The sequence below is a fragment of the Triplophysa rosa genome, linkage group LG5, assembly GCF_024868665.1.
Source record: "Triplophysa rosa linkage group LG5, Trosa_1v2, whole genome shotgun sequence".
NCBI lineage: Eukaryota > Metazoa > Chordata > Actinopteri > Cypriniformes > Nemacheilidae > Triplophysa > Triplophysa rosa.
Window position 1 is genome coordinate 2,116,543 of NC_079894.1, and position 27,198 is coordinate 2,143,740.

The 27,198-nt window shown below is 39.3% G+C and overlaps 1 protein-coding gene across 2 annotated transcripts in view; it reads left to right on the forward strand.

Moving 5' to 3' along the window:
- Positions 1 to 506: 506 nt before the first annotated feature.
- LOC130553851 (leucine-rich repeat and immunoglobulin-like domain-containing nogo receptor-interacting protein 3) overlaps positions 507 to 27,198 on the forward strand; it is a 47,510-nt gene continuing 20,818 nt past the window's right edge. For both annotated transcript variants that reach the window (XR_008962916.1, XM_057333031.1), the window contains exon 1: positions 507 to 835. The gene's annotated coding sequence lies outside the window, so the exon portion shown is untranslated. The remainder of the gene's footprint in view (positions 836 to 27,198) is intronic.

Below are 27,198 nucleotides of genomic sequence, written 5' to 3' on the forward strand. Positions count from 1 at the left end.
GGGGGAGCGTACGGCATGCATGACTATCTAGTGTTTGAGTTTATCCAAATCACAGTCACATCTATCACATCGCCTCGAATATTTATTATTATATAGAGCTGCATAACCTGCGAATTAAGCATCCAAAATGCACGAAAGGTTGTCAGTTTGTAGTGTTGTGTAAACGCCCTCTTAAAGTGTGTGTGCTTTCAGCTGGTTAGTTTCATGCTGTGGTGTGATGGCTAAAGCTCGGCTGGTAATCACAGGGCTGCTTGTTCGAGGCTCTTAAAGAGCCACAAGCATCATAACGGCTTTGAAAGTTTTGAGTGGATAAAACGACAAGCACACACATAACAACACCCAACACGTTGTGTAGATGTCTTGCACGGTTAATCACCGCTCACATCGTTTTCATCATAATGGTATGTCGCAATGACATGTAATCTAATTATCCACGATCCCTCAGACACGCTTCGTTTCTGCTCCGGTCGCGCAGTTTTGAGATGATCCCTGCGCGTGACAGCGGGGTGAGCTGAAAGCCAAACCGCCGCAGATACACCGAGACATCACTGAGACAGACAGAGACACCGCTGAGACGGACAGAGACCGCTTGTGTCCTGTCTCTCTCTCTTTCACACACACACACAGTAGAGTTGGAGACCGGAGGAGGAGGAGGAGGGGTGTGTGTATGTGCTGAGATGCGTCTCTGATGCGCGCGGCTGAGAGGTAAACGCGCGCGTGGATGTGGATGGATGTTATCGTGTGACTTATGGACATGCAGAAAACTGTGAGGAGAGGAGAGACACACACACACGAGGAGACAAATGAGGACAGAGCCGTCACACTCTAGACCTGGGTGAGTAAACTTCACACGCGCGCGCACACGTACATTGTGGGGACTTTTCATAGACATCATATTTTATATTCTGTATCAACTGTATATAGTATCCCCTAAACCTCACACAAACCTTTCTGCATTTGTACGTTTTCAAATACGCATCATTTAGTACATTTTACATTATGAGCACCATTGACTGATGCACGCAATGTATGTGGATCAGACTTTCATCTTTGTGGGGACCCCACAATGTATTAGACCTGTACACAAGCACACACAAACACACCTGTGGAACAGTGTGGGCTGACATCTCAGTGGTTGTTATGCAACATTATTTCCCTGCAGGAGTTTGTGTGCTGTTGTGTTGTTGGGTCACGGGTGATGTTGAAGTGTCCAGCCGCTCTTAAAGACTTTGCGTGTTGTTGTATTTTGGGAGGTCGTATCAGAGTGGATGAACTTCAGTGTGTTGTGAAGGCTTGAGAACCAGAGCATCATCTTTTCAAAAATTGACCTTTTTATTATAGTACAACTGTAGTAAACTTGTTTTATTTGCGTGTTGATTACTGTTTGTTAAACCACAGTTTTACTACAAATACCGTGACAAAACTCTACTATAGACGGTTTCAGCTTAACGGCAAAAACAAACGGCACTGCGCATGCGCACTTTTGTGACCCCCCAACTTAACTTCCGGTACACGTTCACAAACAATAGCGTGCATGTAGATATTTCGGCACTCACTAAATCCTTGGTGTTTCGAGTCAGACGTCGTCACCCAAACGTGTATTTTCGTCAATTTTAACAATCAAAGGTAGTTTAGATGGTTAGAGTAAGGTTAGGGTTAGGGTGTGGGTTAGGGTAAAGGTATCGTAAGACTTGAAACACCAAAGATTTAGTCAAAACCAACAAGCCACGCCCACGGATCTGACTCGAAACACCAAGAATTAAGTGAGTGCCTAGATATTTCTGATGAAAATCAAAAGAAACCGAGAAGAAGCGTTTACTTGGCTAAACTGGCCTCGCCAATATTTTGACTTTAGACTGCGATACCTATGGAGCGAAAATTGTGCCTAAACTTAACAAACAAATCCAGCGTTTTGCAAACAAACGCAACCTTTTTTGCAAAAGAAACTAAACTCTGAAACAAACAGAAAGCGTTTTACAAATACATAATGCAATTCGAGAGAAAATGCAAAGGTGTACTATATAAATGTACTGTGTTTAAGTCTCACCTTTTTATGAGATTCTCTCAGCTTGATTTTCTCACAAATGTGATACGTGCAGATTTTCTCACAAATGTGACGTCAGATTTTCTCACAAATGTAACCGTGCAGATTTTCTCAGTTATGCAACTTCTCCCAAAACAGCAGATAGTTCAATTGTTTGACTTAATTTATATTACGTTTTTTTGTGCTGGTTTATTTTATTGCAAAAATTGCCCAAATAGCTTGAAATAGCCAAAAAAATAGCAGCATTCATTTTAAACCTAAATAGGTAATGGCAACCAAACAAAGCCGACGACTGACTGAAACAACTGCCACGATGATTTATTTGCTTTTCCATCTTTTATAGCCTAGAAAGCTCTCTACTTTAATGCCATAGTGTTTAGACATAATGTTAAATACTTTTTATCTATGAGTTGTTATGTATAAAAGTCAAACATATGTATCAGTGCAACTTTCATGCAGAAAAATCACTAAAAACCGAGTCGCATCTCAGAAAGAGCGCAAAATACTATACTGAAATCTTACAAAAAATTGACATATAAAAATATAAATAAATATAAATCAGGCCCGGTTCCTGCCAGGGCAGAAGTGTGGACTAGCAGATATCCTGGGTGGGATATACCCCAACCACACAGACAGTATAGCTGCAGACAAAATTAAGAGTCCATTTAAAAAGTATTTTCCTCTTTTTCTGATAAGAATGTGATTTGTAAAATGATCATTTTTGTTTATTTCTGTGAACTTTTGACAACATTTCTCCCAAATTTCATATAATTTATTTTTATTTATTTGGAGAAAATGAACTGGTGAAAGCAGGTGAAAACAGAAAAGATGATCTGCATTTTTAAAACAGAAACACAGCAAAAACAAGTTCATATTTAGTTTTAAGCAACACAAAACTAAGAAAACGTTAGAAACGTAAAAAAATGTTTTATGAAATAACCCAGATTTTTTTTAATTAGTTTGTTATCGTGCTCAGTCACTCTTGAGGTTTGCTTTTGTTGGAATTCAACAAACACTGCAGTATATGACTCCAATACATGCAGGATTTAAATGATTTATTTTTATATAAATATAAAAAACAGACAACATTTCATTGATGTTTTACACCTTAAATAAAGCGGTTATGTAAACTGGACATAAATAGAAGCCTACAAAATAAAGTGGGCTAAGAACATTCCCCATTCACTGAACGATCACTGATTTCTGTTTAATTTTTTTAATGAATTGAATGAATTAATCTGATTACACTGCACAATGAACTTTACATCGGTCTGCTGTTTTTTATGTGGTATCGTGAGCGCGCATCGCGCCTAAACTGAACTATTTTGCACATTTTTTCGCTACCACCTGCAGGTGAATTGGGGTGTTTGAGATGGAGAGAAACAGATTTATTTCTGAAGCGGGAGCTTCGAAGATGGAGCTTTCAGTCATTACTGAAAGTCAATAGGTTAAAATCTAGCCTATATATTGCAAGCAAATAATAGCTGTTTGTTAACAGCACAAAATAAGACCGCAAAAACGAAGAAATGAATCTGATTTTACTGCACAATTAATTTGACATGCTTAATTTTACATATGTGCAGTGCGTCTAAAATTCTTTGCAAAGAATTTTGCTTCCACCTGTAGCATGTAGCATGCTTCTCTGTTACAAACTAAACCCAGAGCAGTGAAGTGAAGAGTGACGTTGCTTTCAGCCAATAGAAAATACAACAATTTTTGGTGTTATTTTTTTATTCTCATTGGGTGGGCAAGACAGATGTTTAGGGGGATTCAGCCCACCCCTGCCCATGCCTAGAGCGGCCCTGATATAAACACAAAATTATGTCAAAATTCCCTTATAAGAAAGTATCCTTGAAAAAGTATTTGTTTTGTGAACGTAAACAGTTGGGAAACAAGAACGAGAGAATGAGATGGGGTGGAAGGGGTAACAACATTGCAAATGCATCCAGTTTGTTGTATGTTATTTGTATATTAAAACCAATGCATAATTCATTATTTATTATTAAGAACAGCAACTGATTATTATTAACAGTTTCAATAAATTTCATGAGACTAACTGAATAAAACTTGATGAATGAAATTAATTCAGTTTCTGGCACTGGCAAGGGTGGCACGCAAGGTAATGTTCATGGCTTCTTCCTATAGAAACTAATTCCCAATAGCACCACCTGCTGTTGCACATGCATTTGTGAGAAAATCTGCACGGTACATTTGTGAGAAAATCTGACATTTGTGAGAAAATCTGCGACTGTAGAAATCACGATTTGTGAGAAAATCTGGACGAGCACATTTGTGGACGTATCAGTTGGTAACAATTGTGGGAGAACACGTTCGTGAGAAAATCAGGACGTCACATTTGTGAGAAAATCTGGACGTCACATTTGTGAGAAAATCTGCACGGTCACATTTGTGAGAAAATCTGCAACGTCACATTTGTGAGAAAATCTGGACGATCACATTTGTGAGAAAATCTGCACGGTCACATTTGTGAGAAAATCAGGACGTCACATTTGTGAGAAAATCTGGACGATCACATTTGTGAGAAAATCAGGACGTCACATTTGTGAGAAAATCTGGACGATCACATTTGTGAGAAAATCAAGCTGAGAGAATCTCATAAAAAGGTGAGACTTAAACACAGTACATTTATATGTTACGCCTTCGCATTTCCTCTCGAATTGCATTATGTATTTGTAAAACGCTTTCTGTTTGTTTCAGAGTTTAGTTTCTTTTGCAAAAAAGGTTGCGTTTGTTTGCAAAACGCTGGATTTGTTTGTTAAGTTTAGGCACAATTTTCGCTCCATAGATACCAAGCTCAACCGCTAGATGTCAATGTACCATACGCTTTCTTTAAATGCGTCAAAACTGCAGGATCCATTCAACAAATTGTTTATTTAATAAAACAAACATACAATAAAATCCAAGAAATAGTTTATTTAATACATTTATTGTACAATAAAATAATAATATTAACACAAATTAAAGAAAATGTAAATCGTTATATTATTTCACCCTAGCCAAACACAAACCGGAAGTTAACTTGAAGTCTGGCTCGCGCTCGTCCGATGAAACGGTCTATTAGCAAAACCGTGGCTAATTTGTACTAGTTTGCAGACAAAATGTATATCACAAATGAATAATAAACCCGATTAGTTCAGTCCAGTTCAGTTTATTTCTATAGCACGTTTAAAAACAGCAGTAAAGCTGAACCAAAGGTATAATGAAAGACAAATAAATAAGGAAAAAGCATTCATAAATAAAATAATAGAATTAAAGAAGAGGGGTCACATGAGAGATTTTTTGCAACCTTTTAGAAATCGAGCTGCGGCGTTTTGAACCATTTGTAAACAGGAGATAAGTGATTTTGACATACCGTAATAAAGTGAGTTGCAATAGTTTCGTAGTGATGAAAGCAGATAGGTATGGTTTGATTTGAGCTAATAATCGAAGTTGACTGAAACTGGTACCAATTACAGAACTGATATGTTTTCCCAACTTCAGGGAGGTATCAAACGCCACCCTTAAGTTTCTCACATGAGGAGAAACAAAAGGTTGAAGTTCAAGGCGAGCAGCATTTTTGGGAACAAAAATAATGACCTCGGTTTTGTCTGAATTCAAGCAGAGAAACTTTTTTGATAGCCAATGTTTAACCTCTTTCAAACACACAAACAAAGAATGTAAAGCAGTTTGGTTTGATTATTTTGTCAGTTCAGAACTTTGGTTTTTAATTCCACTTCAGCATGTTTATTATACTTTACATCGAATGAATATGTTATAATCTAACTTATTCAGCGTCGTATTTCAAAGCACGCTGTCATCTTGACACTCCGCCCCAAAAATGAACATTTTGTGACCTTCGGAATGAAACCTTGCTACTCCATTTTTGATTTGTTGTCTTTTTCCCCACTATAATTCATTGCTATTGGTCACCCTTCATGTTTGTCTGTTCTTTTTTTATTCCTTAAAAGAGACACGCTTTCATTGTGAAGGCGATGATTTTCTGACCTTATTGGGAGTTTTGTGCTTGCTTGTAAAACATTAAAATCACATAAATCAAATTAAAATATGATTCATCGTGCAGCCCTAGTGGTTACCTTGTTTTTTTAGTAACCATGTTTTTTTAATGTGTAGTAAAACTAATTTTAAGAAAGGACAGTTATTGCAGTCAGTAAATATGGTACAGTATTCATTAGGGCTGTCAAACGATTAATCGCATCCAGAATAAAAGCGTGTGTTTACATAAAAAATGTTTGTGTACCAGTTTGCATATTTATTTTGTATTTATAAACACATGCATACATATAGTATATTTAAGAAAAATATAAAATTAATAAACATTTATATATAATTTCAATTATTGATAAATATAAATAAATGCATGTAAATATTTCCTAAATATGTATACATGTAGGTGTATGTTTTTATAAATACAAAATTAATATGCGCAGTACACAGACATATATTATGTAAACACAAACTGTTCTGGATGCGATTAATCGCAATTAATCGTTTGACAGCCCTAGACTATTCATACTAAAGTATTCAACTAAAGCTGATGCTCATATGGTGTCATTTCCACTTGAGATCTTGGTTATTATAAGAAGAAGACACGGTCCATGTCCTCTGTTGTTGGTGTTTACACATGTTATTTTCGTGTGGTGTGCTGGGTTTCCACTTGATGTCCTGATTCGAGATTCAGTTTGACCGTTGAATATGATTTAAAAGGCACAAAAATAATGAGATGTCTTGTGCATACATGTGTGTGCGTGTGCGCCGCGTGTAATCTGCTCTCCCCCGTTTGCAAGTCCAGGCCATTATAATGTAAAGCATTTCGGACAGGCGCGTCACCGTGCTGCCCGGGGCCGCGAGGCTTTTAAACAGACTATAATCTCAAACCGAGAGAGAATAGAGGTATAGTATAGCATCCATTTTATCATCCTTCTGTGTCCATTTCCCGCTGGTGCTGAAGGTTAATGAGAGAGACGATTATTCAGACTCTAATCACACTGAAACCGGACATGAACAACAAAACATCGACCGTCAGTGATAATAAACGCACATCAGACCGCATGTCTCTGTGATTAAGTGCTCATTTGAATTTTAAATGAGCAGCATTACTGTTCTCTTATTGCTCACGCGTGACGTTTGGTTTTCATCTGGCGGACAATACCACGGGTAAATCATACTAAACATGCACAAAATAAACGGATATCTATCAAAAATCAGCTTATAAAAGTAACCTGTTTTCACGTGTTTACATGCATAGTAATAAACCGGCTATGCAGAAAGTTTGAGACTTGCCGGGTTTCTCGCGTGCAGTGACGTCATCGTCTGTTTAGTAATTAAACATGCTTCTCGTGTCCGCAGTACCTGCATATGCAACAATAGTTCTTCATTTTGACGTTTGCATGATTCGAGAGCGGACTTTTATGTGTTATTTTACTCTTACTTCCGTTTGGGACTTTTACTATTGCGCTGTCAGACATGCACCAGTGTTTCCTCTAGGTTTACAGCTTTGGGGGGGGGGCTGCGGTCTCTCTATTTTTTTGCGGCGGAGGTCCGGACAATACTTTTTTAAATAGATAATGTTAAATCAATCTATGTTTTATCAGGCCATTTACTTTATATTCTATATAGCCACAGTCTGTATGAAACATAGAAGGTGGTAACTGAGAAAATGTGTTGAAGGAAGTCCCAGTGGTATATTTTAATACTTAAAAAAACTACTGACAACAAACTGTAACAATTGAAATAAATATATCATGAGCAGGAGTACTTACAGAGTTACTAACAGCCTTTCCATGCCATTCATACTAGAACTGATTCTAAATATTCTTTCCAATTAAAACATGATTCACAATGAAATGCTCTTAACATGCTGATTATTTATGCTATTAATATCATACATGTTGTATGTAGATAGAAGACGTTATGTTTTATAATCTGTCACAAACCTATATAGGAAACAGTAAACTGACTGACAGCTAAAAATACTTTATTACTGCTGCATTTTCCTTTACTTAAGCGTTACAGAAGAGGTGTCCATTTATTGAGCCGCTCTTGGTGTCTGCAGGTCTTTACATGCGACGCGTCTTTGGCGGGAGAAGCAGCGCTCACGGAGCGGAAAGGGTTCAAATGAAGCGCGCTTGGTGCTAAATAAAGATATGAGAGGATATAGCGGCAAAATATAATCAACATAAATGGCCCTGAGTGCGCGTGATGTGTACATCTCAGTTATGTAGACGCGCTGCTCAATTAAACCACAGAAATAGTCTGATTTTTTTAATGGTTCATTATGTCTTGCGGTCCGGATGGAAGGAAGGATAATCTGGGTGAAAACCTGTCATCCGGTGGTAACTGGACTGTTGCTCAGGGGCAGGGCATGCGCATTATCACCACCCTGGGAGCGTTTAAAAACGCAATTTTTTATCTGCTTTTCGGGTGGCTGACGCGACGTATTTCCCCACACGCGCTCTCTGTCCGCTGGTGGAAGTGTGCTTACCTGTGTATGTGCGCGCACGTGTCTGTGTGTGTGTGTGTGTGCGCGCGCGTGCACGTGTCTGTGTGTGTGCGCGCTCATCGGGTCAGAACTCGATACAGAGAGCAGAGGAGAATTGTAAAGGCGCGACCACGTAGAAACGGAAATGACATGCCGCCATGTAAATAACATAATGCTATTTAGTTTTAGTACGAGAACAAGGTATAGACATGATATATAGGAAAGGTAACCTTAAATGACTTCTCTTGTGATCTAACGCTACATAAAAAATTAAATTAACTTGACCTTCAAGGGGGCGGGAGGTGCCGTTGGAGAGGCGGGGCGCCCCTAAGGTAATGGTAGGGCAAACACTGCACACATAAACAAAACTGAGAGAAAACCGGTAAAGGCGTTTACATGCAGCGCGAAATCGGAGTAATCGGCGAAAAACTACCTCTGCCGGGCGGGTTTACGCCGTTTATGAGCTTTCCCTGATAAAAGAAAACCGTTTTACGCGTTTACATGACTTACACATTATCAGCTTATTAAGCATAACCGGAGTAAAGGTCTTCGCACAAACAGTCCGGAATTTTCCAATTCGTTTTTTCCGTATTTGGCGCTCATTTGTACGCTGTCTCTGAATTGTCAAAATGCTTGCTACGGATGCGAAAAACTCAGAAAATCGAACCCGGTCTGAATTTTTTTATGAGGGACGAAAATATCAGAGGCAGCGAGTAAATGTGATTGACACAACGTGAGGGCGTATTTATTTTTTAAAGTGCGGAAATTTCGGATGCAAAATTCGGACTCAATGTGCGATGGCCTTTAGGCTGTGCATGTAAACGCACTCAGTGAAGGCCTGTAGAAGATCACCGAGGGTCGGGCGGTCCCGTGAAACTGGACGACATGTTCGGTGTGGTTCATCCGGTCCAGATTCAGCGAGTTTCCTGTTGGGATGTTTTATCAGGGAAATGCGTAGCCACAACAACTCGCCCGTTTGCGCTAATGAACGTTCCATTAACATTTCCTGTCGACTAGACGGTGTTTGTTTTGTTTTTGTTTGTTTTTTAAGGAGATAGAAAGCACTTAAGCAACTGCAAAAATGTTCACAGTTTGATTTCGAGAAAGCAAAAACAGATATATATTCACTATGTGTATAACATTACTTCCCCTATGTAGTCCACTTGAAAGAGTGAGTGAGTGAATGTGAGTGAGTGAATTCGGACATCGAAGGAGCGGTGGGCATCATTGTGGAATGTTGCCGTGAGCCTCATGGTGGATAAGAAACTGGTTTTTGCAGTGCATCATGGGATTGAATAGTATCAGACGCCACTAAACATGACGGTTTGAGGGTACGGGGGGCTGTTTTTGACACAGACGATGTTTTATTGAATTACTGAGAACTGTTTGAGTCCATATTACGATCTCAGACTTTTGTTTGTGTCTTTAAACGAAGAGGAAACACATTACAGCTGTCTAAATAACAACAGAGAAAGTAAAGATATGCTATAGAAAGTTTGTTTCTCAGCATGTACAACATCCTGTAGCGGCTGAGACTTGAGTGTTAAACAGACCTCCAGCACCTCTCGTCTCATTACAATTCATCTTTAACGGAATAACAGAAGAGACAGGTAGAAATATGAGAGATCTATTAAAAGAACAAGACTGTCTGCTAGACACCGACGGATGAGAACAAGAGAGCAACCGTATGAATCATCAATAATAATTCAGAATACAGTATGAGCTGAACATATGTTAAATCTTCTCTTGAGCTTTTATTATTTAAGACACGAGAATTAAACAGAATTAAAGAGGAAAAACACATCAATAAATCAATATAGGTTCGTTGTGGCCAATGTTGAACATGTGGGTTTATCTTCCACGAAACTAAATGCAGTTTTAATTTCATTTCATTTAATTAGTGTTGCAAATTGTGCTTTATTAATTACAGTTTGTCGCCATGGTAACGTTTCCACCTGAATGACACGAAATGACTAGCGATGATCTCGGAAGCGGTGTGGAAAATTATGAACAGATCAGTATCATATTCCCACAAAAGTGTTTACCGAGTTACATTGTACACTTTTTTTTTTAAATAGAAATAAGTTTTTGAAAAGCTACCATGTTGTGCTGAAATGTTGTTTAAATAAAGTTGCTAGTTGGTGAAAAGAGTGTTTTGAATGTTTTTTAACCAGATTAAAGGAGATGGGTACTGTCGTTAAATATTAGTCCCACCCAGAGCTGTTGAAAAACAGAGTTACGACACCCGATCTCGCCGCCGTGTGGTCATGTGGTTCATGGAGTGCTCAGTAGTTCCAAACAAATCCATGTTGTCAACTAAGGCTGGGTGATATATATCTTGATTCACGCTTATTATAGATGTCTAAATCGATTCTGAAATGGATTCTGTGTTTTCTGCACAGCTCTTCCGTGAACTACGGCTCTTTGATCAGTAGGAAGTGCTGCTCGATCTAAAATCACGACGAGATTGAGTCGTTTATAACGTGCATTTGAAAAAGCAACACTCATGAAACACCATCACTATAAATATACTTTATTATCATGAAAATACCTGAAAAGGTTTGAAGAACAGAGATAGAATATGACCACTGGCATTTCCTGGAACTAATCGTTCTTCTTCTTCTACCTCTCCACTGGACGGTTACAATTTCGTTCTAGCGCTCACGCCTGACTCGCCCAGGCCAGTCAGCGTCGCTCCGCTAGAGATTGTGACGCGGCACAGTGCTGTGGCGTTTTCCATAGGAACCCCATCTGTCGGCTCGACACAACGTCGAGAGACCGACAGATTTCCGGGGGCGGAGTCTGGCATGCAAATTTCATTCGCCAATTTCATTGGCCTTTTCTAAACTAGTCAGAAGTTGATAGGTTCTCAAGAGCGAACCCCATCTGTCAGCTCGACACAACGTCGAGAGACCGACAGAAAGGGATCGGAGGTTTGTTTTAATATTGCATATACATGTTTGTTCAGTCATTTGACTTACTGAAGTTTATTCTGTTGGTCTTATACAGCAGCAGACTGAGGAGGATGTTCATCAGCATGAAAGACCCCAGTGAGCACACAACAGTTTCAGCAACAATTAACTTATACTTCATGTATACAAAATGGCATTGCTTTCTATACATTTATATTAACAATGAGCTTTATTAATAAAATTGTGTTTCAATTAGCATGTACTGGTGTTTTGCTTTGGTACCGAAATTGGTACCGAGAACCGTGGAATTTTACTGGTATTGGTACCGACTACTGAAATTTTGGTACCGTGACAACACTACCGCCAACTCGTTAAAATGTAAAAACATGCCGTTATTTCACCAACTGTACAGCAAATGAGTTTGGGAGACACTGAAATGAATGGGCTTCAGTGCAGTGTTTGGAACTATCGGTCGCTTCATGACGCGAGTTACTTCCGCATTTCATTCTTACTATGGAGGTCTATGTGAGTGTCGTAACTCTGTATTTCAACGTCTCTGCTCCCACCTTAAAGCCCCAGTGAAATAAAAGATTAGACATTCCTATTTTTTCATGAAATATTGCAGCGTTTATTGTAAATAGCTTACCAATGTGGGTCATTCTCTTTATAAAATTCAAGTGCCCTCATAATCTTCAGCTAAAATCTAAAAATGCACTTCCGCCCTCTAGTGACCATCCATCTCAAATGATGTAAGTCAGATGGCTTGGGCGGCGCATCCGTTAACTCCTCCCCTTCAACTGTCAGTATGGCCTAATACAACAACCATCAGATGCATCTGCTAAATGAATGAATGTAAATCTATAATTGCAATTATATTGGTGTGTTTTTAACCTCATGGTGCCATTGACATCATTTAAATAATATAAATGAATATCATATTTATTAAGGCAAGGCTAACAGGTGCATTAGTCGAATACAAACAAACCTTGAGGGTGAAACTCAAATTATCTGCACTGTAGTTCTTTATGAGATAAAGACATTAGTGATTTGTTTCAGTATTCTCATCAGAGCTCTGAGCTCATTATACGATGATAACATCAAATGTTTAATGATGAGGAGAAGAGGTTTGTATGTCAAAGACAGCTGGAGTCCAGCACATTGAAACGACCCGACCCGTTAACAGTCTAATTCTCATCATTTCTGATCTTCAATTTACATTAAATGTCTTTTAAAACATATCAGAGCACGTTCATTTCTTTAGATTCGCTTACTGTATATAAAACATCAGAAACATATGCAGAGTAAATGACCTTCTTTCTATGCCCGGCCATAAATCTGGAGCCACCTCAAACTTTCATACGGCTCATATCAATATTGCATTTTAATGAATGATTTACAGATCAAACAGTCAGCTGGCTTCTGTACGAGAAGCGGTCGATGAGGAGGAAATTACACACTACGCTCACGTTGTAGGGTCCATCCAGGGTTTGTCTGCAAGATTTATTACATTGATTAAATTTGGATTACTCACCAAAAATAGCCCAACCTGTATTAGAATGGCTGATATTTTGGTAGTACCATATTTTCAGAAACTAAATTGTACGTATTGTAAAAAGTCACGTAATTATCTTGGCATGCTGTTTGCTTGTATCTACAGTATGAATTAAGGTATGTTCTTTACTGATGATGGAACAATCATGTGCGTTGTGTACACTCTTAAAACTAAAGGTGCTTAAAAGGTTCTTCACAGCGATCCCATTGAAGAACCATTCAGTCAAAGGTTCTTTAAAGGAGTCATATGCGAATTTTATCATTTGTTTCAGATGTGATGTAATGTGTCTACAGGATTTAAGGTTTAAAAACGCTGTATTTTCCACATACCTTGCATGTTTGTATCTCCTCTTTACCCCGCCTCTGAAACGCGCAGATTTTGACAAAGCTCATGGCTCTGAAAAGCGAGGTGTGCTGTGATTGGCCAGTTAACCAGTGCGTGGTGATTGGTCGATACTGCAAGCGTGTGATGGAAATGTAACGCCTCTGACCATATTTGGAACATCAGGTTCCTCTTCAATTGTACTGACAGGTACGCCCACCTTACTTGCGTCTACATTTGGGCGGTCTTAAGGCTAATATACACTACAAGACTTCTGCTCAGATTTTGCCCAGATTTTCAGTCTGGACTTGTTGCAGAAAGTCTGCGCCAGTCTGCAGATTTGATCAGTGTGTTTCTATTTGAAACTTTCAAGAAGTCTGCAAGTGTATGATTTAGGGATGCACATATTGACCTTTAACTGTTAACTGATCGTTAAAATCAGTTAAACGATTTAAAAGGTATGTTTATTTTAAGTTTAATAATATTAAGAATATAATAATAAAAATAATTTAATAATACGTTTTTAAATTACTATTAAATCGTACATGTTTTTAGTTTTCTGTATGGTGAAAGAAAAACATGCTAAGCATTAACTCAAGGAGCGTGCAGACGCATGCGACTAGGTGTAAATGCCCTCCGAAGCGTTTTCGAGACCGATTAAAATCCGATCATGCAAGTCACTTGACGAAACAGGACACGTGTAATTCCTCTGATTGTTGAGGCACATTTGTCAGGGCTTTACTCCTCCAAACGGAGTGCCACTGCCAGCCTTGCTCAAGTTCTTTGTTTTAAATGTAGACACGAGACAATCGTGCTCACAATGCGCTGTGACATTCTCTGTCTTCCCGGCGTGTCTACGGCTCAGCAAAGCTAATAGCGGAGCTACTGCAAGGGAATTTCGGTGCTAGCCATCTATTTATCCTTTACATAAACTTATCTCATGGATGCTTAGCATCGGCTGCCCGTGCGCTTTGGAAAGGAGAAGAAAACGGCGCGACCGGTGGTTTCCCTGCCTTCTTTTAGACGTGACATAAAAATACGAATGTGAAATATGAATAAGTAAAAAATAATGTTTGTATTTTGGGTGGTATAGCAGATCGGATTTATATATGTTTAGCTAAGACTGGCTGTTGGAAAGCAAATGTGACGTGCTTCCCGAGGCGTTATCTCTACAGGGACATCCGTGCCATCTGAAAGGGTGTTGTCATGACTGTGCGTGGAAAGAACCCAGATGCAGGCAAAGGGAAGGGGTTAACACAGGGAAGTTTTAATAATTAACAAAACACAAAACAAAACACCCGCGATGGGGAAAACCAAGAAAACTATATAATACAGCAGACAGGACAAATATAAACTAAGGCTGGATTAACAGAACCACTCTATACAAACGCTAAGAAACAAACTTACAGAAACTCGGCTAGACTTGGGCTTTCATAGCAACAGAACACAGGAACAGGTATAACCACATGCACAGAACACAGTACAATCCACGAGCACAAGACAAAGAAACAAGAGGGTATTTAAAGGGAAGACAAACGAGGGATAATTACACGAAGGCAGGTGTGGAACATAAAACACTTAGGGAAAGGTAACAAGGAAACGAGAGGGGCGGGGCCAATGACGAGACACTGGAGAGAACGTATACACACATAACCAAAAGCTTTGTCATGACTCTGCTACAGGACCAAGAAAAACATGACTAAATGAAGCAGAGCCATGACAGGTGTTTTCTGCCGCGGGTCTAAGTGTCAACAGGCTCCAGACTGTCACCACAACACGTAAACATGTTACTTTATTAAATAAAAACTCCAAGCTTTGGTTTGAGGTAGGCCTGCTATTTTTATTTGATGAAAAAACTTTCTGAAGGATATAAACTTTGCCGGTTCTTCTGTGTTTTCGTTTTGTCATAATTTGCTAATTAATTCTTTTTTTTTCTTGCCTGTTTATTTTATGCTTTGGATTTATATATTATTTTAGTTTTTCTCCATTGTCCAAAACGCCGCAGGTTCGTGAAAATGTGATAATATGTGAATGCAGGTGCTGTTGTTGATGTATTCGTTATGCTGCTGTTTGCATGTTTAAATTAATCTGTGGAAAAACACCATCGCAATTTGGCTTTTATTTAATGTCGTTTAATATGATATAACTTCCCTGTGAAATCAAAATGCCAAAGTAATGCGAATTAACTGCATTTACAGTAGCTAAGCAGAGGTCGGTTTAGAATTTATAAATATATTTGACCACTAAACTCAGACTCAAATACGGCTTATCAGAAGATCAACCTTTGTTATGACCCTTGCTTAATTATGAGATCATGTAAAGAGCAGTAAACAAATGTCGAGTGTACTGCGTGTGCTACAACTCAAGCTCACACATTTACAGTAAACGGCGATTTATAAACATTAAAAGCTATACAGGGATTAAAAAATTCATCATGTGTCATCATATCAAGACAAATGTTTATCAAAAGAATTGAGGCACGTTTGCAGGCGCACGTGCTTTATTTTCTAAACTAAAGCAAAGAATTCTGGGAATGATGCGTCCATCGGTTAGACTCTTGGTTCGGGATGCAGAGGATGCTGATTCATCCCGTTTGGGTCTCGGGGTATATTTCTACTTTCACTGCTAGCTTGCCGTCACTGTCAGCTTTCCTTTGGCTTGTGATCGAGGTTCAGGTGGAGCGATCGATCAATTACTTTAATTAAACGATGAATTACTGAGAGACCCTCCGGACCCCCGCAGCTTCATCAATAACTCTCTTGTGTGTGCCTCGTATCAGTGTGTTTCTGTCGGACCGAAAAGAACGAAATGGACACATTTTACCCGACGGACACAGCGAGGGTAAAATGTTCCTGTTTTTCATTTCTCGATACCTGATGCCACACAACATTTGTCAAGCCCTTTTCACAGCACGCCTTGTTTCAAAGAGAATCGTGACCTCGTGTTTGATAGTCTCTGTTCAATGAAACCGATCACCCGATGACACGGGTGACTGTTCTCCTGTCTATCCAACATCAATAGAATGTCAATATTACTTTGTTTGCTCTAGTAATACCTGACATGTAGTCAATGTTCGAAACAAAACTGTGATTTGTGAAGCTGTACGGATGAATGCATGTGAAGTGTTTTGTGAAGAATCCGTGCTGAGACACGAAGAGTTCTGGCAGTATCGGTGAAAGCAGATGGCTGATATTTTCATAGTCGTCGTTTGAATCATCAGTCTGTGTGTCACTCAAAGTGGGCGTGAAACATTTCGTTCTTTCTACGAAACAACAGCATTTGTTTTTTCATTTTAAACAACAGTAACGTGAGCCACATGATGGTGATGCATGCTGGATGATGAGTTGTTGATTTATTATACTTTTGAGTCCTGTAATCCTAACCCATTCTGAGTGGTTTTGACAGATTTACCACAGATGCGGGGTGAAGTACTATAAAGTGAATTACTATGGCAACCAGTGTGATGGGTTATAATGAAGTCGACTGGCGCAAACTGTACCCTGCAAACAGATGAAAGACATTTCTACTGCTGCTACATACAGTAACATATAGTGATATATTGCATTTTTATGTGATGATTAGAGGAAGATATTAAAATGGAAACAGATGGATACATATTTTTTTATGCTGGGTTGTTTTTTAAACCCATGGTTGGGTAACAGCATAGGTTAATTTATACCCATCGGTTTTGTCCATATTTTACCCGACCATGGGTTGAAAGCAATAAGCGAGACAGCATAAGCAAGTTTCATTTGTTTGTTGCCCACTAAATATAGCTAGACCCATGTTTACACTTACCTGTCAGTTATCAGTCCTGTAGATGGCACAGTTGTTGTGTTTTATAGCATTACATGAAGCAACTGTGTTTAAAGGCAAAAAACTACATTTTATTATTACATATAATAATAATACATTTATATTGTAAACGGTGATTAAAATATTCGAGGTCTGATTTAACAGTAATTTGTACACTGCAAAAAAGGACTATTATATATATATATAAAATGAATTGTACAAAAACATGATGATTAAAAAAATAGCTATAATAAAGTCTCACCCATAAATCTTCAAACATGAATCAGTGACACGAAAGGGAATCATAATGAACCCTAAATCAAAGCATTTTGTTTGAATTCATCACCTCACAAAAAGTTCAGAAATGCCATGACGTTGTATTAAGTATTCATAATGTATTTGATGTTTTGTACTGTTTGTCTAATTCAGTCAGAAAGCTTAAATCATTTGTTATAAATCGGTTCTGCATGTTGTCTATTGAAGAGTTTGTTTCCAAAATAAGATAACTCTGTTTTGTTTTTATTGTGCATTCCAATGAATATCAATCAAACTGCAGTTGGTTTGTTTTGATTTAAGCCAAAATAACTCTAAAAACACAGCTAACTAACAGAATAAAAAACATGATTTTTGAAATTGTAAACTCTTGATACTTTATAAACATAAGAATTCGTTTTGATAGTTAACCTCATAACTTTGTCAAATCCAGGGACTGGTTGTCCCTCAAGAATCTCATGAAGTTGATCTTGTAAATTTCTTTCCTGGATTCCTGAATTGCATAAAGTCGAATTGAAGCTTGCTTTTTAGACACAGTTCTTTCTATTTTAGTGTGCAGTACAGGACACACACACACACATCAGACGGGTGTGAATCTGAGACGTGACCAGAGGAAATCCAGACGGGTGTTTTGCTCTGTGAAAGGTTTATAGTCACAGTATAGAATGAGATAGAAATGGGCTCAGCTGGACTGACGGTCTGCTTCATTCTGCCGTAAAAGAGCACACTTTTACACATTAGTTCAGCCTCAGTGAACACACACACAAATACACAATCTCATCGTTTCTGAAAAATCGCGGTCCTGCAGACAACACGTCTGTCTGTCATTTTCAGCTCATAGAAGATGATTTGCGCTTCACGTGTGTTTGAAGGTCCTCCGCGAGCAGAGTTTGACATCCCTGTTCTGACAAACACATTCACAAACTTCATCAGCAGTTCATAGAATTAAGAAATCAATCGTAATCAATTACAATAAGAGTAATCCCTTACTTTACATTTTCAAGGGGAAAGTAATGAAATTACAGTAACTACTTAGTAACTAGTTACACCCAACACTGCCAACAAGCAAAGACAAATGTGCAACCCACAGAACCAAAAACCCCAAACAGACACAAGCGCACAGAAATGCACGGCTGTCACGTGACCGTACCTTTACATGCGTCATTTAACCTGCGGCAGCGCCTCTGATCTCCTCCCGGCGGTGACCTCAGAGACGAACCACTGCCTAGAACAAACCACCAGTGTTGGAGGGCAGATGCCAGAGATCTCGGCTTTAAAATAACTCCAGCAATGTGACAGGTTCTGTGTTCGTCATTTTGAGAGGAAAATGCTGAATTATTCATTGTGAATCGTTGCATGCGCGAGGGGGACCGTCACAGAGAACAAGAGCTCGAGCTTGACTCCCATCATAAATTCATCAGTGGCAGAAGAGAAATGAGTCTGATGATGAATAAAGAATAAAGTGAGACATTAAATACAGATGTTGAGCTAAAACCGGCTTCAAGCTTAACTCACTGCAGGTAGTGGAAAACAAACCAAACATTTACTCTTAACTAATCGCAGAGGAGTTCAGGAAATATCATTTAGCTAAACCATTGCCATGGCAGGATACACGCCGGACAGAAGGGGGCGGGGTTCACTGTAACTCATTATCATTTAAAGAGACATGCACCAAAACGGATTGCTGTGAGCATAGATGTTTTTGACGAGGCAAGAAGGGCTTTGTTTACACAGCCATTGAGTGTTTTAAGCTAAATATGTTACAGACATTTCGTGAAGACCCTAATAAATCTTACCAACTTGTTGAAAGTGCTCGTCTGAGGAGACCTTTAAAATGTAGGTGCGGATTCATTCACGGAGTAATTACTTACCAGGGAACACGTTTTTAATCAAGTTTGAAAGAGTTGTAGGTGGCTTGGTGGTGGTGACGTTGATACCGAGCGACCTTAAGTGTAGTTTGTTTATAGCATCGTGTTAGTTTCTACTTCTGCCGATTGTATTTCGGCTTCAAACGTAACAAATGTGGTGTTAATTTGTAAAGATGATCTTGATAGACAAAACGTGTACACATCATAAACCTTTGTTCATCACAGAGCTTATTTTTTGCCATCTTCCAAAAGTCTGTGGGGAAAATGCAAAGGCTTTCGGTCAAGGGAACCAGCGCGGCGCTAACTTCCGGGTTAGCCTACAAAAATACATCATCTCTGAGCCTCCGTTTCAGACCGTTTCATCGGACGCGCGCGCACCTGACCCCCAGTTACTGTAACTTCCGGTTTGTCTTTGGCTAGTGTCTTATAGTAGAACTGTATATATATCATTTGATTAAATAATTTATTTGTTGAATGGTTCCTGCAGTTCGGTCACATTTAAAGAAATCATATGGTACACTGACATCTAGCGGTTGAGCTTGGTATCGCAGTCTAAATTTAAAATATTGAAGAGACGAAGTATAAACGTGAGCACGAGGGTTTGGATTAGTTTAACGCCCAGTCGAGCACATGATGCCGCTCTATTGTTGTAGAAATTAATAATCCGTCGATGCAGAAGTGTAAGATGTCAGCACAACACAGACGGCTTGATGTGTGTCGTTGTGTTGTTGATCTGTGGCTTTTATGACCATCATGGACACGCGTGTGTTTCTCAACGCTTGTATTTCTGCATGTACGTGTAGAGACTTTGAAGTGTAATCTGTTAAATGACACGTCTCAGACCGTACGTCTCTATTAGACTAAAGAGACGACATCGCTATTTACACAAACTTTGTGTTGAGATGTTTGAATATTTATGAGTGTTTATTCAAAGAAATAGCCGTGGGAGTCCCCGTGTCTTCTGTTAGGTCGGCTTAGATGAAGAAAGCGTCTCATAATTCTTCTGTTCTGAATAATAGAACAAAGCAAATGACGGCGGCAGGTTTTATTCTGACACTTCAATAAGACGCCGGAGAAGTTTTTCTCATGACTTGCTCTCACTATCTGTCTTGTGTGTTGATGATTGTGTAGTGTAATGAACCCGAGGCTGTTTGACAATCACGCACGTGTCATTGTGTGTTTGGTCACTTCATTCGGTGTACTGGTTTAGCTATATTTGTGAGGGCCAAATGTCAATCTCAGTACCACAGTGAAATACGTGTGAACCCACTTGTGAGGACATTTTACTGGTCCTCACTAAATAAAAAGGCTCATAATTCGCTCAAATAGTGTTTGTCTTTAAATGTAATAGAGTGCACATGTTTGTGCGATTATTAGGTTAAGGGTTAGGGTTAGGGATAGGGGATAGAATATATCATAAGCCTGATATAAAATCAATGGAAGTCTATGTAATGTCCTCACTAGTATACTCAAACAAACCTGTGTGTGTGTGGGATTGTTGTGATGTTCCAGGTGGTGTGCATGATGATAAGTGTGAGGAGTTTCATATCTCCTGCTGTTGTGAAGTGTTGTGAGGACTCTTGTGTTGTCTTGTTGGGTCACACAGTGCTTGAAGTGGGAAAAACTATGGCGTTATTTTAATGACAAATGTCGCGAGCGCATTATTACAAGGCGAGAGCGCATTCTTGTAATACGAGCGCGCGAATCTCTCCGCTCGCACGCCGATTTCCTTTGCTCATGCACAAAACTGGACGCGCGCTTTCAATTATACGCTGCTCTCTTAAGAATTTTCTCTCCTCTCGCACACTCAAAACGCGTGCCGTGCGTCCACGAATCCTTTGGTACTCTTGCTCTCGAGAGGTCCTCCTGTGTGTTCCAGGCATTATAGGCTGTCAAAAGTAGTCAACCAATCAGGGATAGGCATCCACGGCGGGCCAATGAAAACGCGACCTCTTACATGGCATCTTATTGGTTGAAAGTGACTCGAGGTATTCAGCGAAGCAAGATGGATCTACCACGTTCTGAGGTATCAATATTATTAATATATTTGATGCAACATTATTAGTCAAATGTGTATTAGAAATGAACGGGGCATTAGGATGCTTTGTAGGCTACATATAAACGTCAGTTTAACTACCATGTTATTCAGACAAAACAGGCCAACACCCTCAAGTTCATGTGGTCCTCATGCATGGTACACTAAACATAGTATTGTCAAAATAGTACTAAATTGATTACCGAACAATTTAGATTGGTGTCTTAAGTTAGCTTTATTCTAAAATAATATTTACTAATTTACTAAATAATATTTAAGTAACGGTGCATATGAAAACAATAATAGCAGTGAAGTATGATCCTCCCAAGATGGCAGCGCAGCATGCAACATAGGGCATGACATCAGCTTCACACTCATCATGGTGCCAAGTTTAGATTATTTTAGCATTTTATTTTATAGTAACAGATTTGGAATGCATTTGGAAATATGATATAATATTCTATACCTATTTGGTTATGCATTTAATGCGTTTGCAGACAGACACTGTAAGTGTTCTGCATTCAGTGTTCCAGAAGTTCAGGGCATAAAACTGAACTTCTATGCAATATACCAAACGCTCCCTTACCGTTCATTTATAATATACATTTAATTAATAATGTTGCATCAAATATATTAAAATTGTTACATGAGAACGTGGTGGATCCAGAGGCGTATTAAGACCTCATGGTGCCCCCCATCCACCCACCTACCCACACGCAAGAATCCACTCATTCAAAGATTTATATATTAAAAGATTTTATAAGAATGAAACTCAGCAATTTACAATATACTATTTTACAAGAATTACACATTAACATGACACTTTTGTAGAAAAGAACACAAAAAACAACTCTTTTCATCAAGCATTTTTAACAATTAGGCCTACTGTAGTTAAGAGGTCGCGTTTTCATTGGCCCGCCGTGGATGCCTATCCCTGATTGGTTGACTACTTTTGACAGCCTATAATGCCTGGAACACACAGGAGGACCTCTCGAGAGCAAGAGTACCGAAGGATTCGTGGACGCACGGCACGCATTTTGAGTGCGCACACGCTCACTGAGTGAGAGGAGAGAAAACTCATAAGAGAGCAGCGTATAGTTGAAAGTGCGCATCCAGTTTTTCACGAGCAAAGGAAATCGGCGTGCGAGCGGAGAGATTCGCGCGCTCGTATTACAAGAATGCGCTCTCGCCTTGTAATAATGCGCTCGCGACATTTGTCATTATAATAACGCCATAAAAAACAGGTTCCGGTACTCTCTTGTAATTGTTGACATATGCAAATTATTACCACATTTGAAACTCCTAGAACACTATTTGGACATATTGCTGGTACAACATACTTATTTACTGAAGAAACCATTTGCCAAACAACTGATTTAAAGGAACAATACGGGGTTTTTAGGAGGATCTATTGACAGAAATGCAATAAAATATACAAAACTATTTCTTCAGAGGTGTATAAAGACGTAATGAACTGTTATGTTTCTAATACACTGTAACACATTTCTGTAGTTTTTACAGCATTATTACTGTAAAATGATCAAATCCTTACTGTAGAACCTGTATACAGCAGGTTGCTGTAGATCTGCAAAGCACTATGGGAAAATTTTGGTGGCAGGAAAATTCTACAGTAAATATGTTTATGCTGTGAATCATTATACAGTCATTTTTAACTGATTTTTTGTCAGCCCAAATCTGAAGAGACTCGACAGATTCTTCAAAATCTTGACTTCAGCAAAGCATTTTTTTCTAATTTTTATCATTATTTGTTGCTATTATTGTTTATTTAGCGCAGTTTCCTCTTGTCAGGTTATCTGTGCGTTGTATATGAGCAGGGCCGGATTATCCAATGGGCATTATGGGCACAGGCCCAGGGGCCCATACGTGCTTGGGGCCCAAGAAAGGGGGAGAAAATGTTTTCGCTATATTCATTCTGCCGTGTGCCTCTCTGGCCGCACACACGCAAGTGCGCACACAAAACCGTGTTTCTAACGTACGCAAGTCTGTCTCTTGATTTAGTAACTTTTACAAGACTTTTAGCAGCTTTTGTTCAGAAGCACAATGCGATAAATCAAGCGACTTTCCGATAAACTTTAGCTTTCAGTGGGAAAATGTCCCCCGCGAGCGCAAGGTCTCTCTTTCCCCGCGCAGGGATCGTCTCATTGAGCGGCAGGAAGAAGCAGCACATTCCACGGGTGACTCCTGAATGAAATGAGTACAAAACAGCATTTCCAACAACCTGTCACTGTTATCCACTGTTTGAATGTGTACACATGAACCCATTTCGTCTGTAAATATGCACATGGTTACCATGACAGAGGCTGTGTGAAAGAATATAGCCAAAATCGCCGCTTTTTATAGAAACTGAAAAGATGTAAATGAGAACGGCTTTGTTGTGAATATAAGATATAGGTTAAGTTAGAATACCCTCACGGTTGTCTTTAAAATCTTGAAAAGGTAAGAGTGTTTTTACATGTATTTGGTGTGTCTTCGCCAATAATTAATCTTATATTGATGTTGATCAGGTCTATCTGCCTTAATTTACCGATTTTTAGCCTAAGTTATTAGAAAATCCAGAGTGCTTTTACATACATTGCTAAATGTTTACTTACACAGACTCGTAACAGTATAACTAATATTCGTTAATGCCATTTACCATTACACGCTTACATAAGAACGTGAGTCGCGAAGTGCTTGTTACACAAATAAAGATGAACAAATGGACAAATTACTCTTATAGTATAATCATTGACAAAGTCTGCCCTTTTATTCTTAGAAAAATGAATATGTTTATGTATGTGGGGGGGGGTCTACAAGACACTTGTGCCCAGGGGCCCCTGAATTCTTAATCCGGGCCTGTGTGTGAGTGTGCTGGGCGAGATAGCGAGAGAACAGCACATGAGCTGGTATGATAGCGTGTGCATAAAATAAACATTTTGCTCATATAATGATATATTTTCTTTTCTGGCAAGATTTTATTGATAACATCTTCAGTCTGGCAAACGATTCATACTGCTGGATAAAAAACAAACCGGAATTGTGTAACTTACAGTAAATATATTTATCCTGTGAATCATTATACAGTCATTTTTAACAGATTTTTTATCAGTACACATCTGAAGAGACTCCACATATGCTATTTGTTTCAATTATTGTTCATTTAGCGCAGTTTCCTCTTGTCAGGTTGTGTGTGCGTTGTATCTTTACGAGTGCGCTGGCTGCTGGGAGAGATAGCGACAGAACAACAGGCCAGAGAGCTTAGCTGGTATGCTAGCGTGTGCGTATTACTACAAAAATAAAGGATTTGTGCATATAATGATATATTTTCTCATCTGGCAAGATTTGATTGATAACATCTTCAGTTTGAAAAGGAGTAATGCTGTTGCATAAAAAATAATCCGGAATTGTGTCCGTGTGTATGTGCCATGTGAAGGAAACGCGTGTTTCCTCTTCCTCTCCGCTGCGGTATCGTGGTGAAACGGATCGTGGATGATCTGTGATCCGTACGGATCGTGCTCTCCGGTGCGTAACGCATGTGACCCGCGGATTAACTGAAAGTTTATTCATCTTTGAGTAAAAGAGTAAAACGCACTCTCTCTCTCCAGTTTCAGCTCCAACGCGCTCTCGCTCTCTCTCTCCAGTATCTGGACGAGTAACAGTTACAATATTAAAGCGGTTCCAGATAAACAATGACGCTCAAAACTGCTCCGTCACACAGCTAATATTACACAACAACAACAACATATCTTGGTTCTAACAAACAGAAAAACTAATGTTTCTCACATACTGATGCGAATCAAAGCAACCTCCTCGGGGGTGATTTTAATCTTTCTCTCCAACGACTCTCTGCTGGAAAGTCTTTATAATATTAGCGCAGGTCCTAGCTCCTGCCTGACTTTTATCCTTCTTTTTATACTTAAAATCCACAGACCTTTTATTTGATGTAATACATAAGTCATAGCTCTTACTACAGTCTTTCTAATGCCAGCGTGATCTCTTCCCTGCGTCAACATGAGAACCACATCTTTACTCTGTAAATCAAAAACTGCGCCTTTAATAATGTTAAACACAAATTTGACAACAACAAAAATCACCATTTCAGTCATTTCGTGACCTGTGATAATAATTCAGCAGTCTAATGAATTCACCTGTTAATGAAATCCATCATATACACAGTCATATCTAATGCTTTATATGATATAAACTTCTCTGTTATGTTTTAGGCGTGTTAAGTCGAACATACGTTAACTCTTACATTATGCGATATAAGTAGTTTGCATCTCTGAATCTTACCATTTATCATTTTAGAGTAAAACCATTGGCTTTCTTCGATTCGATTGGCTGGAATTCCCTAAACCCTGTACACAGAGTATTTGTTAGGACTGGATATATTTTATGCTCTTTAAGTTTACTTTCTCAGGTTTGTAGCATAACGCCCTTTGTCTCATTTCATTGCATTTATTTATGCAAAATGAATTATAATCAATGCATGGACATGAATATTGTGAGCAATTAGTCAGTGTTGTTGTGTTTAAATCATTTATTTGGATTGAAGGTCGTGATTTAAGAGTGGTGTTGATAAATGAAGCTTGTCAACAGACGCACACATAATGAGTCTTTGTGCTTGTCCTCCAGCATTAGTGTTTCTCTGCCGTCCGTCCCACTCGTTTCATCAGTGATTTGAATAACGCCTCATTTACAGCATTTAATTATGTTCCAGTACAAACAGCCTGATGTTGAGAGTGAAGGCCGTGAGCTGACGCTCGCTCCAGGTTTTCTCTCTAAGATAATAATCTTTCATCCTCTCTCACCAGCGCTGAACATCAGAAGATCAGATCTACACCCACCATCTCACCCTGTTCATGCACATTTCTTCAGGTTTTGAAAAAGTATCCGAGAGGCTGGAGGTGTTTGTTTCTGACATGCAGATAAATCTTAAAAAACACAGACATGTCACACACACTTTAATACTGCATTTTAGTCTCAGGGCAGTTGTGTGTGACGCTCTCCAGATAGTCTCAGGTGTTCTCAGACTATCTCGGGTGATTTCAGACTAACTCGGGTGATCTCAGACCATCTCGGGTGATCTCAGACCAACTTGGATGTTTTCAGACAGTCTCAGGCATTCTCAGACCATCTTGGGTGATCTCAGACCTTCTCAGTTGATCTCAGACCTTCTCGGGTGTTCTCAGACCATCTCAGGTGTTGTCAGACCATCTCGAGTGTTCTCCGATCATTTCGGGTGATTTCAGACAGTCTCAGGGGTTCTCAGACCATCTCAGGTGTTCTCGGACCATCTCGGGTGATTTCAGATCATCTCAGGTGTTGTCAGACCGTCTCGAGTGTTCTCGGACCATCTCAGATGATTTCAGACAGTCTCAGGTGTTCTCGGACCATCTCGGGTGATTTCAGATCATCTCGGGTGTTCTCAGATCATCTCTGGTGTCCTCAGATCATCTCTGGTGTTCTCGGACCATCTCGGGTGATTTCAGATCATCTCGGGTGTTCTCAGACCATCTCGGGTATTATCAGATCATCTCAGATGTTTTCAGACAGTCTCAGGTGTTCTCGGACCATCTCGGGTGATTTCAGATCCTCTCTGGTGTTCTCAGATCATCTCTGGTGTCCTCAGATCATCTCTGGTGTTCTCAGACCATCTCAGGTGTTCTCAGACCATCTCGGGTGTTCTCAAACCATCTCTGGTGTTATCAGATCATCTCTGATGTTCTCAGACCATCTCGGGTGTTCTCAGACCATTTTGTGTCTTATCAGATCATCTCAGATGTTATCAGACCATTTTGGGTGATTTCAGATGGTCTCAGATGTCCTCAGACCATCTTGTGTCTTATCAGATCATCTCAGATGTTTTCAGACAGTCTCAGGTGTTCTCGGACCATCT